Source organism: Thermobia domestica, chromosome 9, assembly GCF_964235325.1.
Source record: "Thermobia domestica chromosome 9, izTheDome1.hap1.1, whole genome shotgun sequence".
Lineage (NCBI taxonomy): Eukaryota > Metazoa > Arthropoda > Insecta > Zygentoma > Lepismatidae > Thermobia > Thermobia domestica.
The window spans coordinates 146,750,227-146,770,207 of NC_137462.1; the positions used below are offsets into that span (position 1 = coordinate 146,750,227).

The 19,981-nt window shown below is 34.5% G+C and overlaps 1 protein-coding gene across 1 annotated transcript in view; it reads right to left on the reverse strand.

The window, feature by feature from the left end:
- Window positions 1-19,981, reverse strand: part of spri (Src homology 2 domain-containing protein sprint) — a 946,527-nt gene that overhangs the window by 796,707 nt on the left and 129,839 nt on the right. The gene's annotated exons all lie outside the window — the stretch shown is intronic.

The following is a 19,981-nucleotide window of genomic DNA, read 5'->3' on the forward strand; positions in this document are numbered from 1 at the left end:
TTCACATGCGTAATTTTCGAAAATCAAGAACGACGAGTTTTTTTAGTGCTAAAATATAAGTCCTACTTAGCCAATAATAAATCATAATTTTCATTTTCTGCAGGAAGAAATGTTAGCGTATATAATAATAATAATAATAATAATAATAATAATAATAATAATAATAATAATAATAATAATAATAATAATAATAAAGTTATAGATTTCTGACTAATGTTGATTATCTTCTAACGGTGATACACAATTCCTACTAGTTGTGCACATATTACCAATAAAGAATAACTAAAAAACCAGTGAAATTAGTCTAGGACTATAAGACTCAAGATTTTTAGGTACTATGAGAAGTGCAAACTTTTAAGAAAAAGCAAAATAAATTAAAAGACCTGGCAACAGTGAACTTGCACCGGATGAGATGCTAGAAGAAGGATGAATCACTAACCGCAGAATTTTTTTCTTTTACGTTTTCTCTTTAAAAAAATGTAAAGGAGGGTTACAGAGAGGGAACATACTGAAACAAACAAGAACAAATCTGGTGCAAATTCTTTTGGAGAGGAAGATGACGTCATTTACAACTGCCTCACTCACCCTCAAACTCATCACTCATTCACTCTCTCATACATATATATCAAGTAGAGAACGCAAGAGTAATTTTAATATGACTAGAAGTGATATGTATATATATTTAGATGTCAGAAAAAAATAGCTCCCAGTTTTTTTTTTAAACTACTCTACACTTCCAGAAAACGCTACTTAATTTCTTTTCTTATGCTACTGCAATTAACAAGATTTTTTCTTCCTTTTTTTTTTTTTTTTAAAGTGATGTCTTTATTTCCTGAATAATAGGAATGGAGAGTCTGCACATCCTTAAATGAGTGAATGCCTTAGAAGAGCATTCCTACAGCATGATTTTTATCAAGATACATTAAGTCGACAGACCACTAAATATTTTTCATTTGCCCGTTTTTCGTAAGTGAAAAGAGATAATGAAATGTAACTTGACCACAATAATCGATAATGTTATTCTACATCCGAAAATTCGAATCGGAAGAATTTTCAATGTTGCCATCCATAGAAATTACAGTGTGACTAGAATCTGTATTACCCAAAAATCTAAGTTAAGGCAGTGACTAGAAAAACGAACTCAACAGTAACTTATGACCTATGATGCTGTCTTTGCTCCTTGTTAACTACTTTTTAAATAATATTTGTATTCATGTATTTTGTAATAACTTATTTATTTTGTAATATCTTATGTAAGTTATTACAAAATAAATACAAATATTATTTAGAAAGTAATTAACAAGGAACAAAGACAGCATGATAGGTCATAAGTTACCGTTGAGTTCATTTTTCTAGTCGCTGCCTTAACATAAACGGCGTGACAAACATCTTGGCATTTGAAGGCGGCGCTGCAAGTTCCCTTTAAATGCTGCTAGCAAATGAGAGGCCAGCGGTATTGCCACGTTCATTTTGTACACATCCATGTCTGTCCCCTGCCACCTGATCGCGCTGTACTTCATCTGCTTAGCCATAGCCACACCCCTTTACCACTTGGCAACGTCGTGTCAGAGCTTGCGTTTTATTCGTTTAACTGAAATGCAAAGATGTTTGTCACAGGCTTTAGATTTTTGTGTAATTCAAATTCTGGTCACACTGTAATTTCTATGGATGGCAACACCAAAAATTCTTACGATTCGTATTTTCGAATGTACTGTAGAATAACATTAGCTTACGAAAAACGTGCAAATGAAAAATTATTGTCGTTTGTTGCCAAAAATAATTCGTTGTGTTTTTATTCTGCTGGAACACATTAAAGTCACGCAGTGGGTCTGTGAAGTTAGTCTGCCTGTTACCCCGTTAATTGAGTCAACTAGCTAATTCAGTCAATCCGTTAATATCTTAACGGGTAACGGCGACTTTAACCGTTGTTACCTATATCCTATGAACGTAAGTGAATTTTCGAGTTCTGTTTTTGGCAACAGATAGCAAAGTGTTTCGGTCGAGTTCCTTAACGGAATCAAAATCCGTTAAGTTCCTAATAGGTAACGATGACTATTTATATTCCATTTCCCATACATGTATGTTTTGTGTTAACCTCTTTACCGTCTTTACCGATTATGTATTACTACTGAAATACCCATTCTTCTCACGGGGAGAATACATGTATAGGAAATATTTCAATGTCCTTACTGTTTAGCATATGGATTTGAATGAAACTGTAATGATAATAATCCATTAAGATACGCTACATTTTGCATAAATTTTGAAGACCCTACCCGTATAGAATACAAACTTTAATCGAAGTTATATGATGAAAAACCAACCTCGAGGTAGACACTAACTATGTTCTAAAAGTTATTTCAAACGAATTAGCCGTTTTTCCGACCCTAAAAGCTGTGAATTTCAAACGAGTCAGCCGTTTTCCCGAGCCTAAAAACTATGGATTCGACATTATTCTCGGTCATTTTGAATATTTTATTTTTCACTCTCGCGTACCATGCCGATGGGGGCTGAACGTTCGCATTAAATCAGCATCTGGAGTGTCAGTATTCATCTTAGAGATACTATGAATTCGACATTAATATAGGTAGTTTTGGATTGTTTCTACACGTCACCGACTTCCAACTCCTCGCTGGGGGGGGGGGGGGGTAACAGTCTTACTCAACACCATTTTATTTTTTTTTCAGATTGTAAATCATATGTTTACCATGTTGGATTGAACTAACTCCATACGTTTCAGTTATAGTGGAATGAATGAATGAATACATACATACATACATATATACATACATACATACACACACACACACACACACACACACAGAGAGAGAGAGAGAGAGAGAGAGAGAACGAAACACACAATACACGGTCATGAAGCAGATTTTATCTGTTTGTTTGTCCTTGCCTAACAATGACACTCTTAACAGTGTCACATATCTTATTTGTAACGCAAATACATAATAAATAAATCAATAAAAATAAACTTTGTTCTTCAAATACAGTAACTTTTCTACAATCCTGAAAGGCGCTACTTTGGCGATCAGACGTACTACTCCACTAACTCTCGCAAAAAGCCCACTAGAAAACGCTGGATTACTGGAGAGGTTGGGCCAGCGGCCGGCCGGATTGAAAAAAAAAAAAAAAAATGCACTGTGTTATTAAACTGGAAATTTTAGTGTAATCTTTTTCACTCCCCCCCCCACATCTTATTATTTTGAAAAGTATAAAAATAACAGCTAATTCACGCATACCTCATCATACTCTTACAAGGCGGACGTTTCAATTGAGATCAGTTCAGATGGTCAGTGAATTTAGGACAAAGCAAGCTTAATGCAATAATTTTTAACTGATAACGAAAATTGAAAAAAAAAAAAAAAAAACGTGCATTTTGAGCGATTTGCTTTCTTATTTCACGAATGTTAAACCAGAAGAAGTATCATACTTAAATTCAGAGGTTCATATCTACCGTGTATAATTATTATAACTATCTAAATAAAATTCTCAAGAGGAGTATGCAACTCTGTATCATTGTGTTTATGTGACATAAAATCTACTGGACCAATTCAAACGGATTCTTCAACCATGTCCTTATTGAATGATTATAGGTTCCTTATCATTGAAATTAGACTATAGAAACCTTGACGAAAATTTCCCTCCTGAACAACGAGATTTCCTTTGCACTCAAACATTCCTTTTTCTCTCTCAAAATTTCCCTTGAAACTATCTACCACTGAGCCACCGCGCCCCAACCGGAAGTAATAACTAACAAACAAGACAATAATAATAATAATAATAATAATAATAATAATAATAATAATAATAATAATAATAATAATAATAATAATAATAATAATAATAATAAGTGTAAACGCAGCTATTGGAAAGGATTCAATTTGTCTACATTTTGCCGAATTTTCATGAAATTTCCCTTCTCCAAGATTTTCATTGCAAAATTTCCCTACGTCGTGGGATTTTTTAAAAATTTAGTACCACTGTTAAAAAAGCTAACCAATTAAGCGATATAGGTTAAGCACTCTATTTGGAAAAGCGAGTCACTAGCTAAAGTATTCGATTTCCATCAATTATTTGTTTCTTCACATTCAAATAGTTAAACGATAAAGGAGGAAATTCATTGACGTGCTTGAAGGTATGCGTATCTCTTCTTTTAGACTTCAGAAATAATAATGAACGGCAGAGCACACGCAGAGAAGAAGTTACAAGATAGAGAGACAATATACTACCGTAAGGACGACATGACACACAACAAAACCCATAAAGTCTTATCAAAGAGTATATACGTATACACAAAAAAATTAAATTGTTTCGGTTTCTACAATGAAGGCGAGCGTTCTGTCAAGTAAGGTACATGGAAGCGCAGTTAACATAACGTAATTCAGACAACATTTTGGTTATAAATTCGAATTATACCGACATTCCCACTTACTACAGTGATTGTCCTAGAAAAAAAAAAAACTATTCAGATTAGACAAATTTGACTGCTTTCCGAGACCTTCGAACACTGGCGTGGGAACTATACAGACGGTTATCAGAAAAATAGAATCACTTGAAAAAAGAGCGAGTTACCAGTTACGCAGCTTTGAGGCGACATAAAATGGAGTCATAAAATTTGTGAATGATGGCAAGTAGAACATTACACTATGCTGTTCATCTTCATCTTGAAGTTACTCAAACCACGCCGCAACTGCTCTAGCTGTGTGAATGGGCGCATTATTATCCTGAATTTGCGTCGTTGTCCGGAAACAATATCTGAACCATAGAATGCACATTTTCTTTTAAAATGGTGACATAATCACAGGCAGTGATAAGACTGGTAAGCGTCAGCACAGAATCCACTGAAAACAAAGATATTGCTGCCGCAACCATATTTTCATAGAGCTGTGATCATATTTCACAAATGGACGGAGACACTGCAGACCATACGCTTCTTGGGCGCCTGCCACACACAAACACGGTGCATTGTTAGAAATAAGGTGAACAATGACTCATCCAACCATATCACACGTTTCCAGCCATCAACGGTTCTATGTTCCATGTTCACTGCACCATTGACGTCATATTTTAAAGTCTCATGATCCCTTACAAGCGGTTTCGCTTGTGTAATTCGACCTCGTATGTCCTTGTAATCTAAGTCACGACGGACTGTGATCGTCGACGTAGGCTGTCGAAGATGCTGCTTTAGTTCCTCGACGGTCGTCATTTACAATCCGCTTTAATGCTCGGCGAGAACTGTCACTGAGGATTTTCTTCCGATCACTGACTTCCTTCGCCAATATTGTTTTGCTATGAGTTTTGTAGGCCGTCTCATCACTTGGACACTGGGTCTCGCGACACACTCTCTTGACACGCTCACATTACATAACAAGTGCCAGTAATTTGCCTTCATTGAAAATCAGAAATGGCGCCCATTTTACACTATCACCGTCTGCTCACTTCACAGCTTACTGCCGTTCTACTGTTCCTCACGTAGTTCTGAATTTGTCGTAATACACTACAACCAACAACATGCCCCCACGGTCGAACCTTGACAATTCCCAATCCAGACGTGTTTCTATTATTTTGATAACCATGTGTACAATATAAATTATATGTATTTAGGATGTAAGGAAGGAACTGAAATTCAATTCTCTGCAAAATATTCTTAGGCAGAAATACAGGATTGGTTTGCTAAGGTAGCTTAAACACTTAGAGAGAAAATATCTATATTAGTATCATTATTCTTTACTAGATGTCACTTCTTATGCTTCGGAATACTTATCTTTGAGCTTAGGGAAGTGTATGTCAGAATACTTTATAATTAAAATTTTAATATTTTCTATTTTGCATTTTGCTGTAAATTTTGATCCTGTTTTGTACAGATACAATAAATGGCACATAAGCTACTCTAATACTTAATCTTCCATATATAATTACAAACAAAATAGTTTCTTTAAATTTATCCAACGGCAACGACGTATAATTGATTATTACGAAATTTCTTGTAAGCGCTTGATTTGGTTATTAACTTATCAACACATCCATTGTTTTTAATACATATAACACGTGAATGAACATCATAAGGTGTATTTACAGGATACACACGTTCTAGTACGAAACTACTTAACCTCATTTTGATTTTTTTTTAAGAATTAAAAATCATTCAGTTTTATCACCTATAAAGCAATAGTATTGTAGATTTGGTCCATATTGAAACAATTGAACACATAACTACTACGACTACTCACATGGTCCATTGACGGACACTTTACCATAAATTCGTATATTTCAAGTTCAATTTTTACTTTCCCAGTTTATTTAATTTTACGTTACCCACATGTAATGTAAAGAATGAGAATAATGCTCTCACCAAGAATCGAACCCATGGCCTCACACCACCATTGAAACGGAAAGTATGATGTAAATTGAACACCAATGGGATTTTTAAAAATTATTTATGAAAAGCGCCATTTATAAATAATAGTAAAAACAATCTGGGATCAATGTTAACAGACGAAAATCATATTCACGAAGAAATTAAATGTCGACTAAAAGCACGGAATTCGTGTTGTTATTCAGTTCAAAATCTCTTGCCGTCGCGAACTCTGTCGATGAATTTGAAGCTTAAAATATACAAAACAATAATCATGCCTGTTGTGTTATATGGTTGCGAAACATGGTTGCTTACTCTGAGAGAAGAATGTAGACTGAAAATATTGAGAACAAGATCCTGAGACGAATATTCGGACCTAAGAGAAACGGGAATGGGGAATGGCGGAAACTCCATAACGAGGAACTACACAATTTATACGGTTTACCAAACATTGTTAGGGTCATCAAATCTAGAGAGCTTAGGTGGGCAGGTCATGTAGCCAGAATGGAAGAAAATAGGAACGCTTTCAAAGTCTTGACTGGAAGACCAATCGGGAAACGACAATTAAGAAGACCTTGGCGCAGATGGAAGGACATTATTAAGATGGGTCTCGCAGAAATAGGAATACAAAGTAGAAACTGAATACAGTTGGATAAGGATAGAAGTCAGTGGAGAGTTTTGTGAAAGCGGCATTGAACCTTCGGGTTCCTAGGCCACAGAGTTAGAGTTAGTAAGTAAAAACGCAAAATCTGTTTTTGTACGTAAGTATTACCAGGCCAACAGATATATCCTTCATTTTAACTTCTAAATATGATTGCTTAGTCACACAGCCATAACTGGTAGAGCGTAAAACTAGAAATAAAAAAGGAAAAGCAAAAGAAAGAAAAATAGAAAAAACTACAGGGAACATGGTTTCACTGTGAATCATACTCAGAAATTAAAAGAAGTTCAAGAAAAAAAGACATATAATGATAGTTCTTAGAAATTCAAAACCACTGCCAAATATGGAAGCATTCAGTTGTAAAGTTATTCTTCTGTAACGTATGAACGTCAAAACCACATTTAGCAACTTACATGTTAGTGTGTCTACAATATCTACAACAAATAAAGAAATAAAACATGTTAATTAGTAACATTAAAATATATCAACAGATGGAGAAAAAAAGTCTTGTCACAACACGCTAATGGTAACGCCATGAGTATTATACTTTATTTATTTTTGTTCTTCTTGCATTATTTTTTGCTATTATATTGAACAGACAAGTGAGAATACACAGAAACACTGTAATGTGGTTATCATTTTTAAGAAGTTTGGCTTTACGAAACATTGTCTGTCTGTCCGTCTGGGAGACAAAAGAATCTCAAAAACGACTTTGATGGATCAACATCAATTTTCGCGAGGGTGTAGGGCAAGGGAAGTTAGGAGTCAAGTTGGTTGATAAATATATATAATGCTCAATCAAACCAAAAGCGAAAAAAAAAAACCATTTCCTGTTTTAATATTGATCACTATAGAACAGGGGCGGATCCAGGACCGACTTCTGAGGGGGGGGGGGGAAGTTGTCATACTGCTACTTTTAAGGGCTCTAAACTTTGGGTTTTATTTATATATATAAAATAAGAAAGTTTCCTCTTCTGGGGGGCAATCGCCCCCTGGATCCGCCCCTGCTATAGAACGAAACAACTGTAATAGACAGTGAAAGCGATTTCTTGTAATCAATTAAGTGTCCCAAGAATGCTATTAATGTCCACCCTTAAATCTCTACTAAAACCGGAAGTGATAGAAATCCACTACAACTTCCGGTTTGCAGTGATCTACATGGAGCAGAAACAATAAGACAGAACGAATAGCGATTTATTAAAAAAAGAATCGATTTAGCGTTCTAAAAATAGTACCATCCTTTTATCTTAATCTCTTAATCTTCTGTTCAAACTGGAAGTGGCATAAATCAACCACTTTTGGCACTGCCGTTGATCGCTATACAGTTAAAAAAAAAAAAAAAAAAAAAAAAAAAAAAAAAAAAGTAGCGAGAAGCGGTTTTCTACAATCAAACGTCCCAAGAATATATCTATTCCAACTTCATTCTAATTTCTCAACTAAAATCGGAAGTTGTAGAAATGTACTATCATTTCCGGTTTAAATATTCATTGGCAAAACATCACACCATATAACGCAAAGTCTTCCATGTGGTGTACATGTGACCCTGATCTTTTAAAACAAATTTTACCTATCTATCTATATTATATATATAAAGTACTGCCGTGCCCAAATGACTAATGCATCTGTTTTCTGGGAGCCTGGTCGCGAATTCGATTTCCGATTGTAGCACTTGATTCAGTAACAAACCGGTTAGTGGTTAGGAGCTCATTTTAAGATGTAGGTGTCATCTCAAGTACAATCAATTTTAAATAGTTAACCTAATTAGTTATAGTAGATAGGAAATTCTCATTCACCGTTTCTGCTTTGTTAAAATTAAGGGTTTTCTTTTTAGCATTGAGGCCATATGAGATATGGACCTCAGGAAACATGGAATACGAAACACCGTAATGAGTTCAAAGCTCCGCAACCGAGAATCGAACTCGAGACTTCATTAAACATGGGCACGCACGCTAGCTAATAGAACAGCAGGGAGGGTATAGAAATATTCTATTATAGTAAGTGGCCTGAGATAAGAGCTAAGGCTGTCTCATCTCGACAAGTGATAATGAAAGATGTGTCTCACAAAAAAAAGTATCGTTTCATTTCCCTACCTACCCGTAACGGCAGATTATTATTATTATTATTACTTTTAATTAATATAATTTCGTTTAATTCATGTAAAACATGAACATACAATATATCACGAAAACCGAAAGAACAGCAAAATTTGTAACTACAGTATGAACAATACATTATTTTTATTCAAACAATCAACTAATTCATAGAATATATAGTACATACCTAATAACACACCCACACACACACACACACATACAAAAGTTCCTTGCAGCGGACTAAAGCTATGGATTCGATGTATGGCGAATTATACGTCGACAATTCCTTTTTATGAGCGAAAAACTTGAGCGATTTTGAATAGGGAGAATACACGTAACACAGTCATACAAAAAGAACAAAAGGTTCTACAGTGGATCCCAGAGTATGAATTCTACGTATTTTGTTACACAAAATCTAAATTTCGAAACCCTGGGACAAATGACCGCGTCAATTTTGTTTAATGGACCAAAAACGTGTGTTCTCCCTATCCAAAACCACTCAAATTTTTCGCCCATAAAAAATTGACGCGGTCAATCGTCCTAGAGTTTCGAAATTTGGATTCTGTGTAACAAAATACACCAAATTCATACCCTGGGATTCGCTGAACAGAACTTTTGTTTTTTGTATGGCTGTGTTACATGTATTCTCCCTATCCAAAATCGCTCAAGTTTTTCGTCCATAACAAAAAATTGACACGATCGATCTTCCTGGGATTTCGAAATTTGGATTCTGTGTAACAAAATACGTAGAATTCATACTCTGGGGTCCGGTGTACGGAACTTTTTTTTTTTTTTTTGCGTGTGTGGCTGGGTAATTAATAAAATCTGATAGTAAAAATAATCACGTACTAGAAGTTTCAATTTCATCCGGCAGATGTCGGTCACTGAAGATGTCAAGAGAGAGATATGTAACTGAAACCACTTTTTTCAATACAATAAAAATATATATGGATAGATATCGTTAAAATCACCGTTATCTCATGAAAATAACGGATTCACTTAAATAACGAACTCGGCCGTGATAATAGCTCTAGCTACCTATTGAGAGAGAGAGAGAGAGAGAGAGAGAAAGAATTCAAAAATTAGTTTGCTTTCAAGAGTTATCGTGCGAAGTAACGGATGTGTACGTACGTGCTTACATTACAATATTACTTGCATGATCCTAATAACCTAAGTTGGTCACCATTGGCTTTACAACGATTGCCCTACTTATATGTAAGTGACCATACTGAGCAACTTACGAAAATGATATCAATAGGCCGACCAACATTACTATGCTGCACAAGTTAAAATGTATCGGCAACTTGGGTAAAAAATATTTAGAAGTCCAACTGAATGGTCTGTGACGTCGCAGTTACCAGCTTCCCTTCTCATTAAACTACACAGAAAGGAGTAGGAGCAGACAAGAAACTTGGCACTGCAGAAAAATAGTGGTGCCAGGCAAACAAGAATATCGATAGCGTAATCAATGGTACCGAATGCGTACTACTTGTGGATTCATAATTATGCATAACTTACCAACACTTACTTATTTCTTTCTCCTAGTTCATCCCCTCCCCCCAGAAGTAAAAGTGGATCTGAAAAGGTAAGGGGACGCATAACGTCACGCCGTTCCCCTTGCCTATCTTTGTCCATAGTATTTTTTTAAGAAATGCAGGGACATCATACATATTCTTTGGAAGTGGGGGAATGACTGTCCCCCGCGTTCCCACTTACTTTTACCCATGTCCTCCCCACCATTTTCAACGTATTTCTCTCAGTTATTTCTCTGATTGCAACTACTTCTATGTCATTCACTGACCAGTTGGACATGACAGATGCATATGTAATTATGTATCTGAGGAAGTCTTATTCTCAAAGTGCATTTGTTCAATATACAGTAGACCTGTTATGTTTGCAACAACATTTACACAAATAAATGAAAACTACAACAAATTTTCGGTGTACCTAATTTTCTTTTTCTTTACTAAACTGTAGACATAGCAATTTATTATTCTCCCTGGTTGTCACTGACTTTATAAATAGTGAAAGACAAATACAGCTTTCGGTATAGAAAAGAAAAATAAATCATTTTGTCAAACAAAGGATACCTTAGAAGTTACAAGAACATCTGCGGAACAATATAGTAACCAGTAATCCATCCACCCATCATGGTTTCCAGGAAAGAAGACAATTTAAAACCTTAAATAAAAGTAAAAAATAATCGAACAAACAACACTGTCAAAGAGAAAAGCTTTTTTTTTTTTTTAAAAAAAAATTAATACTTCTAAAATATTTTTTTAAAAAATAGTTTGAGTAAGGGGAAAGATTTGCTTCCTTTTAGCACATGCGGAGGAGTGTTTTCATTTTTTTTTTCAAAAAAATAAATCTTCAGCCGTGTATATATGTACACCTTATTCAAACCATCAAAGATTTCATTTCTTAGGGGGAGGTACAAATGAATATATTACACATAGAACAAAACAGACGAAGAAGAAAACACAATAGAATTATTTCTATCAAAACTAAAAGAAGACACATTTATTTCTTCTAAAAATACAAGATAAACTTTCTAGAAAGCAAAGAACTAAAGAGAGAAATAATAATAATAATAAAAGAAGTATTAAAAATGGACGAAAAGAAAAAGTTAAATAAATAGTATATAAGAAGCATATAGAAGATTTGTACAAAAGTTTTCTGCTAGACGACAATCAGATTTAAAGAACCGAGAGAAAGAAAATCTGCAAAACTGAAAGATTTAAGTAGAATAGAAGAGATGGGGAGCTGAAGTAACGAAGATGGGAGACGGAAGGAAAAGAGAAAAAGATAATAATAGGGAATAGCTTTAAAAGCTTAGTAGACAAAAAAGAAAGAAACTGTTAGGAAGAAGAAATGGGGAAGGGACAAAATAAAAAAAAAAAGTAGTCTTTACTTAACGACGGCTTTCCAGAAGATTAGAAACGAAAAGTTACTTACATATTATAATAAACATAGAAAAAGATTCTTCATTTTCTTTTGAAACAGAGCACAGCTTATTCAATGTGATTGCACCAGAAAAAAAATCAGATTTTTTAAAACTTTCTTTTCTATCTGATCCTTTTATTCTAAACATTTTAAATTTCAAATTTTTGTTACATTAACAGAAACTGTAAGAACTACTGCTGCTAGTATACAGCATCCGTAGCTTAGATATATAGACTTAATGCATATTATGATAGCTTTATCTAGTATGGAATAAAATTTCAATTTTCTTTCTTTCTTTTTTCCTTTTACCTTATTACAGAAAATTAAATTAAATGATAACACGATGCGACCACTCAATATTTAGTGAAGCAATATTTTTTCTAGAGAAATTAAGTAAGATCTACAAAATAAATTTAATCTTAAAAGTTGTTGTTTCGCTTTAAAGAAACGAAAAACAATATGGCAATTCATTATATCTTTAAAGAATCATCATAGTTATGCGTAATACAGCCATAGCCAGGTAGACTGATAAAGCAGTACCCAGAAAGGCTCCAGTGTCGTAGCGAGTTAATATTTGAGTTCAATAACTACCAATAAGATGGTTAATATATTTGTAATTCAATACCCAAACAGGAAGGATTATGGAGAGTGTATTCACAAAGTTTGAAAAGCATTGTATATGTCCAGTGGCGTATTTTAGGGGAGGGCTTCCGGGCTTAACTCTCCCCGAAATTGTATTTACTATATTGAAGTAAATGAAATATCTTGCAGAATTTTCACATTTCCAGGACTAAATTTAGCAAAGCTTCCCCTCCCCCCCGAAACAAAATCATAAATACGCCACTGCATATGTCTGTATACTATGATAGCAGACAAGATACAGACGTGTGCTTAAGTGATTGTAAGATTAAGATATACTCATTAAATTGTTTTCATACCCTATAGCTCTTCAAATATCCCATCGTTGGCCACACGGTATATCTTTATTCCATAATCCAATTTGACACATTACATAAGGTAAGTGTTGTAGCTCGCATGAGGATCCACAGCCACCTGTAATCTGCTGACTGAAGCACGTCCAAACTAGAGTATAGGATAGATGTGTGTCGTATATACACACTGTATGTTGGAAGGAACCAAAACACAAAATCGCTATTTTTAGGATGAGTGAATGGATCGATGCACATACTTTTGTTCTGTAGAGGATAACAAAGCGGTTTGAAACTCGATAGCTGTTATGTTTTAGTTGCTTAAAATCTTCTTTTCTGCTGAAGAGATCTAAACCTTGTTCGAGTTTCTTGAATACGATGTGAATATCTTCAACATAACTCCAACGTTAATACACAACTTTACATACCCTATAAATAGAAAATCTTTTCCTATCTTAATGATTTATAAAGGAATTAAATTTGGGCAAATTTTTAAATTTCTTCTGGTACATCAGGCGGGATTTTCTCTGTTCTTTATCGCAGTGGGTTGGTTCACTCTGCGAACTCATTATGTTATTAACAGAGTGATTTATCTAAGAAGTATTATCAAAAAAATAGCATAAAATGTTCTTGGACTACAAAACAGTGTCGCATCCTTTAGATTTCAATGCAATTATTACGTGCGTTTTACACTGTTCATTAAAAAGAAAGAATTTATCAATGTAGTATATTGTGTGTTTTATGACAAACATAAGTGTTCACAAAACAGCGAATATTCTGCGAAAATTTTAGGACTACAGCACTGACCGGACTGCGTTCAAATTTCACGGTGCTCCAACTGGAAATCGAACCCGGGATCTCATGCACCAAAGGCACGCGCGCTGGCAACTAGACCCTCTCTAATCCAAGTGGGCCTGATTATTTTAAAAATTTGTAGCGGGAATCTTTTCCAGTGATTTAGCTTCAGTATTGAAAAGGGAATTAAATTCCAAACAAATAAACATATTCATAAAGACTTGGTGATGAAAATCGAATAAGTTTGATGTAAAATGAGGCAACATTTTTAATATTTAAAGTATATTTTATTTTTCCCAACATTGGAACCTGCATATGTAATATCTTAAAATAATTCGGAGTATTCGGAGCTCGAGTTTTCGTCTCTACTGTACTTTATACTGCAATAATACGTAAATATTAATGTATAGAAAAAAACTGATCAATGTGATATATTCACACTTTTATTTTTTGGAATGTATGTTCTATATAAATGTAAGTCATTATTAAACAACTGCAACTTTTGTTATATATTTTAACCTTACTTCATGCTCCATTTAAGAAAGAATGTGAAAGTCGCACAACTATGTTTATCCATCGAATGGTTAGTAAATGAGTAGACAGGAGAATGATTACGCTTTTCCAATGTCAGTCGAGGGGGTTGTTTCCTCCGTTTTCGGCAGGTAATAATTGCTTTGCATGGTGCATTCCTTTAATTTTCAACTTGGGTGGTCTTCTCTCAAAACAACGTTGCCACACAGTAGAAATCCAACGAAGCTCAAACCACGATCCATTTTATAGCCTTTCTTTATTTTATACAGTGTACCATAGGAAAATATAACATGTATATAGCTTACCTACCTCTGGAATTGGAAAACGACAAGTGCAATTTGTATTTTAACTGGAAAGAAGATAGTAGTCTATATTTTAGTCAAAATCGGTTACTAATTCGCTGCAAAGTACTCTAAAATTACTAACAGAAGTACAGAGATCACTTGTAATCTCAAAGAAGGGTACAAGAATGTATAGAACGTGCATTTACTATGTCAGTATATCAAGTTAGCCTATATCTTTGTATAAGCTCGTTATATTCTTTGTATTTCGAAGCAAATCTATCAATTTTAGGTCTTAGCTTATTGAAGACAATTCTTAATTTTACGTAGAAATATTATACACAGACCTAGATTGTGCCTTAAGTCTGCTTAAGACACAATAATATAGTACTTCTAGCTTATGTTAAAACTATCAACTAGTTATTTATTTATTGCCAGATTTCCGTATTTAAACGGTTGATATAAGCATAAAAGTATCTCTCTTCTGTGGCACAAGTCACGTTGGGAACACTAAGATGATGAGATGATAATTCTGGAAGGTAGTTGGCCAGCATTTATTTATTCAATGGTACTATCACCGCACTCATCTCATGAGAAAATAAAACGAAAAAAAAAAAACTCCAGTGAAGTTAACCGGTACGGGACTAAAAATAGGAATTTCCCGATTGGGACAGATAATAACATGTCGCTTATGCCCATTTAATATTTCGTATTACTTAAACCTAAGGAGATTCCGAAAGATCCACTGGACTTATTCGCTGCAATTATTTTCTTTAAGACAGATATTTCATTATTTAACGGTTCTTATTGCACTCTATTTCTATTTTCTTGAAATTCTGTTTTCTGAAGGCAAACCAGCTCTGATGAAAAGTAACTACACTACCTCGAACTAAGCAAGACCCAGAAGAAAAGCACACAAAACATATGTGACACCAGCCGTATACAGTTTGATCCGGTATGGAGTTAATGGGATTAGAACTCCATGTTAACTAATATGTCACTATTCATACAGCTTCTGCCCGCGTTGAAAAATACGGTAAATAATCATACTCATAAGGAATTTGGGCAACCCATAGAACGTTAATATATGTAAATCTGAATTCACCATTGAAAATTAGTTGGTTGATTTGGAGTTTAGCGTAGTTCAGCACCGAGGTTGTATGGAACGTAAACCTAAAGCTTGACATGGGATCTGAACCACATGAGGTCCTACCGGAAATTGAACTCATATCTTCCGCGCCGAAAAAGTTGGACAAATAATGTTAACACATGTAAACACAAAACTTCACCATAAGTTGGACAATTAATACACAGTTAATATGCATGAACAAATCTCAGCATGAAGTTCATACAATCGATAAGAAAGTTAACACATGTAAACAAAAATTCACCATGCCCTGGCCGCTAGTCTTGGCTAGCACCCACTCCTTTGATACACGGGATCTCGGCTTCGATTCCCGGTGAGAGAGACTTGGATTGAAATTTGAACGCATTACAGTGGTTCGTATTCCACCTTACACGTATCACATAGCCTTGGCACTGAAAAGGGACGCTAAACTCAAACAACCACAACAAACAAGAGTGTTAATATACGTAAAGCAAACTTGGCATGAAGTTGGACAATCAATAGAGTGTCAATACGTATACACAAACTCAGCATGAAGTTGGACATCCAATATAGCATTAATCCATGTAAATATAAACTCAGCCTTAAGTTGGACAACCAATATAGCATTAATCCATGTAAATATACACTCAGCATGAAGTTGGGCAACCATTATAGCATTAATCCATGTAAATGTAAACTCAGCATGAAGTTGGATAATCAATATAGCGTTAATCCATGTAAATATAAATTCAGCATGAAGTTGGACAATCAATAGTGTCTTAATACACGTCACACAACTTAGCATGAAGTTGGTTAATTAACGAGTGTTAATACGTGTAAACACAAACTGTGTATGAAAGCTCTATCATGGTTAAATGGTTGACGTGACCGCCTTCAGTGTGAGACTAGGGTTCCGTTTCGCGTAGAAGTACATGTAGTTTCGGGTGCATGTTAAATTAGCCTCGGTGTTGATAGGAAACGTCAAATTAATGGAACTCAGCATGTTAATATTGAGTGGAATGTAAATGTTATGCAATATTAGTAGAATACATGTAAATCAAACTAAAAAGGAAATTGTGCACATGTAGATGAAATACAATGACATATTTAGCGATGAACAGTTATGTCCTGTAGACTAAAGAGATGGACGATTAGTCCAAGTATAGGATTATGGGTGGATCAATTGAATGATAATATAGGAAGAAATAAAACCAGGGATCCTTCACCCTAAAAATGAGCACTATACAATTGAACCACCGTATCCCTCGAGTTCACTGAATAGTTTTAACGTTAAAGTATTCTAACATGAACATAACTTGAACTTTATAAGAAGTTAACATTTCTCACAACACTTTGCATTAATACAAAAGCTCTTCTAGAGAATAGTTAGAGCACACATGTGCTCTTTTGGGAATGGTATTACACACACACACACACACACATTATATATATATATATATATATATATATATATATATATATATATATATATATATATATATATATTCTTCTCTCACTCATTCTCTTCAAGTAAATCGTTTCCTTTTAAAGATCATCCGCCCTGAGCCGGAAGTTTCTGGGAAACAAAATAAACATCTTCGGAAACAAAAGGGAAGGGAAAGGATAGGGAGATGAGGACACACGAAGTTAAGTTCACCCGCGTGGAAATTCCCTCTCGTTCTTCTTTCTCCCCTATTTCATGCTCTCTCTGTGTGTCCTTTTTTTCCTTTGCATTTACTACAAGTGCTTCCTGCGTTTATTCCGAAGATGCAGCATTAAATGTAAGGGGAGGTAAATGGAAGTATAGAAACTTTCCTCAGTCATGTGCGTAAACCGAAACTATAACGCTTCTTCCACAAGTCTATTACTATTAGACGAAATATTACTAATTATCAGAAAAGAGTAATATATAAGTATAGACTACCCAGTTTTCGACCTACCGTTGTTACAATATTTCTCGGAGCTATGGTACGTTATTTGATTTTCTTCCTATGCTTTGTTTAGTTATTAAAAAATTCTTGTTAACAAATAATACAATTATAACATTTCAAGACAAATAAATAAATAAATAAGGTATAGGCACACTTGCAATACCTTTATGATCCACTTGCAAAGAAAGGTTGTTAACTCATGAACTGGATCTTTGACTTCTTCTGTATCAACTCCAATCCAGGTATAATTAATTCAACAGCTAGTAATTACATAAAATATTATCAATAAATCATTTCATTACTTCTTTCGTTCATTAACATACTAATTTTTGTAGAATGCATATTTGAATGTGACGCACAACTAATTAAGACATTTTTTAAATTAAATTAATCTCTCTATTAATATAAATGCTTAATGTAACGTCTAATTCCAATATTTCCTTGGCACGTTATCTTTCGGATCGCTACAGGTCAAATCACATATAATTACAATTTCTTTGCTCTAAACCAGTAGTTCTCAAATTTTCTGATAACGCGGACCCCCTTGCAATGCTGTCTGAAATTTCACATGGTATTAAAAACTATACTGATTAGAATTACCACATGACAAGAAAAATATCACGAAAAATATAGCAATAAGTAATTTATTCTTAAGATACATGAATGTTTCCTAGTGAACGAAATTTCAATTGAAAATACAGTAACTTTCAAGACTGAAAATTAATATACTTCTTTAAAAAGGAGATTCACTTGATAAACAATGTTCTCAAACGTGGGGTCACTAATATGAGTAATGAAATTATTTCTGTTTTTCCATAATTGCACTGAAATCCGGAATAAATTTTGTCACCGTTAATCTTAGGCCCGATTACACATTAAAATGATTTCGCTTTCAGGCTTTAATACTGCAAAGAGCAAATTAGGTCTGTTCACGTGAGTGAGTGGTAGGGAAAGACATCAAATGTTGCAATGCCTTTTTAGACAACTCTTCATACTCATAGGGCAGAAATTTAGTAAAGTAGGAAAACATTTAAATTTACAAACATAAGTATAATTTCTAATTGCTTTCTTTTTAGTAACTGAAAAAAATACTTCTTGCATAACAGCTGTGAGTTCCATTTTATTATAACACATTTCAAATTTTAGGCGTCGCAGACCCCCTGGCTACGTCCCACGGATCCCCAGGGGTCCGTGTACCCCACTTTGAGAAACTGCTCTAAACACTTCTTAACACACTAAACAGGTTGTCTAAAAAAGTATTGAACCTTAGGAGGTTAAAATTGAGATTACATTTATTGTGATTTGAAAATAACATTATGAAGCCATATACAAACCATTTTGTTCGATAATTTCCTCCCATTTTTCTGGTAACACCATACTCCCGTTGCTATAGAACTTCCGTTATTTCTTGTCAAAAAATTGTGACACGTGGTTTTCACAGACATCTTTTGAAACTAACTAAATACTACTCAGGGAGTTTCTTCAAATGGTTGGATGCTTAGGCGACGTCATAACTGTTTTCATGCTAGTCTTGTTCAGTTTTTCTCAGAATAATCATCTACTTTTTGCTGTGATTGATCGTTCACTGTGAGGAGCATCTTGGACATTGATATTTCCACAACGAAAGCGACAAAATCACGTTTTGATTGTAGTTTTTGATAACGTATCTTGTCAGTAAATAAGACAAATTTCTTAGGATCTTTCGCCGCATTTTCGCCTTTATTGAAACAAAATTGTACTCATAAGATGTAGACCTCTAAGAATTCCAACATTTTTTATACATCTACTAGCTCTAGCTCGAACTGTCAACTGTTAGGTCTGACCTACTGCGACTCATACCCTGAGATTAACGTAAAGCTGTGCGCAAATGGCTCAATACATTTTAAACTATCTGATATTATTTACTTAGTAACTTTCAAATACATCCGGACAGGCCAGTTTCCATTCAAGTCATTGATAAGTACAGTAACAACAGTATTTGGAAAGGAAGTGTGGATGGAAGTCGGCCAGAGCTTATACTTGAAAGGTACGATTCTCGCATTCTTCAGATGGAATTAAGAATAAATCCTCGAGAAACTTCAGTCAGGAGGCCAGTCACCGGATTCGTTCACGGGACCTCTTGATTCAAAAAGCAAGAACGCTAATCATCAATATTTATTATCTAGCAATACCCAGCTTATTAAGCTTCTTCTTGGATTTTCTTTTTATCTGAGATTTTGAGTTCTTTTCAGTCTTTCTGTTTTCCTAGTTTTACCCACTGTTTTTAATAAAAGGATGTAAGATTCTATGTAGTGCTTTGAGAATAGTTTTCTTGTAAGTCTCAAAACTTTCGAAACACCATA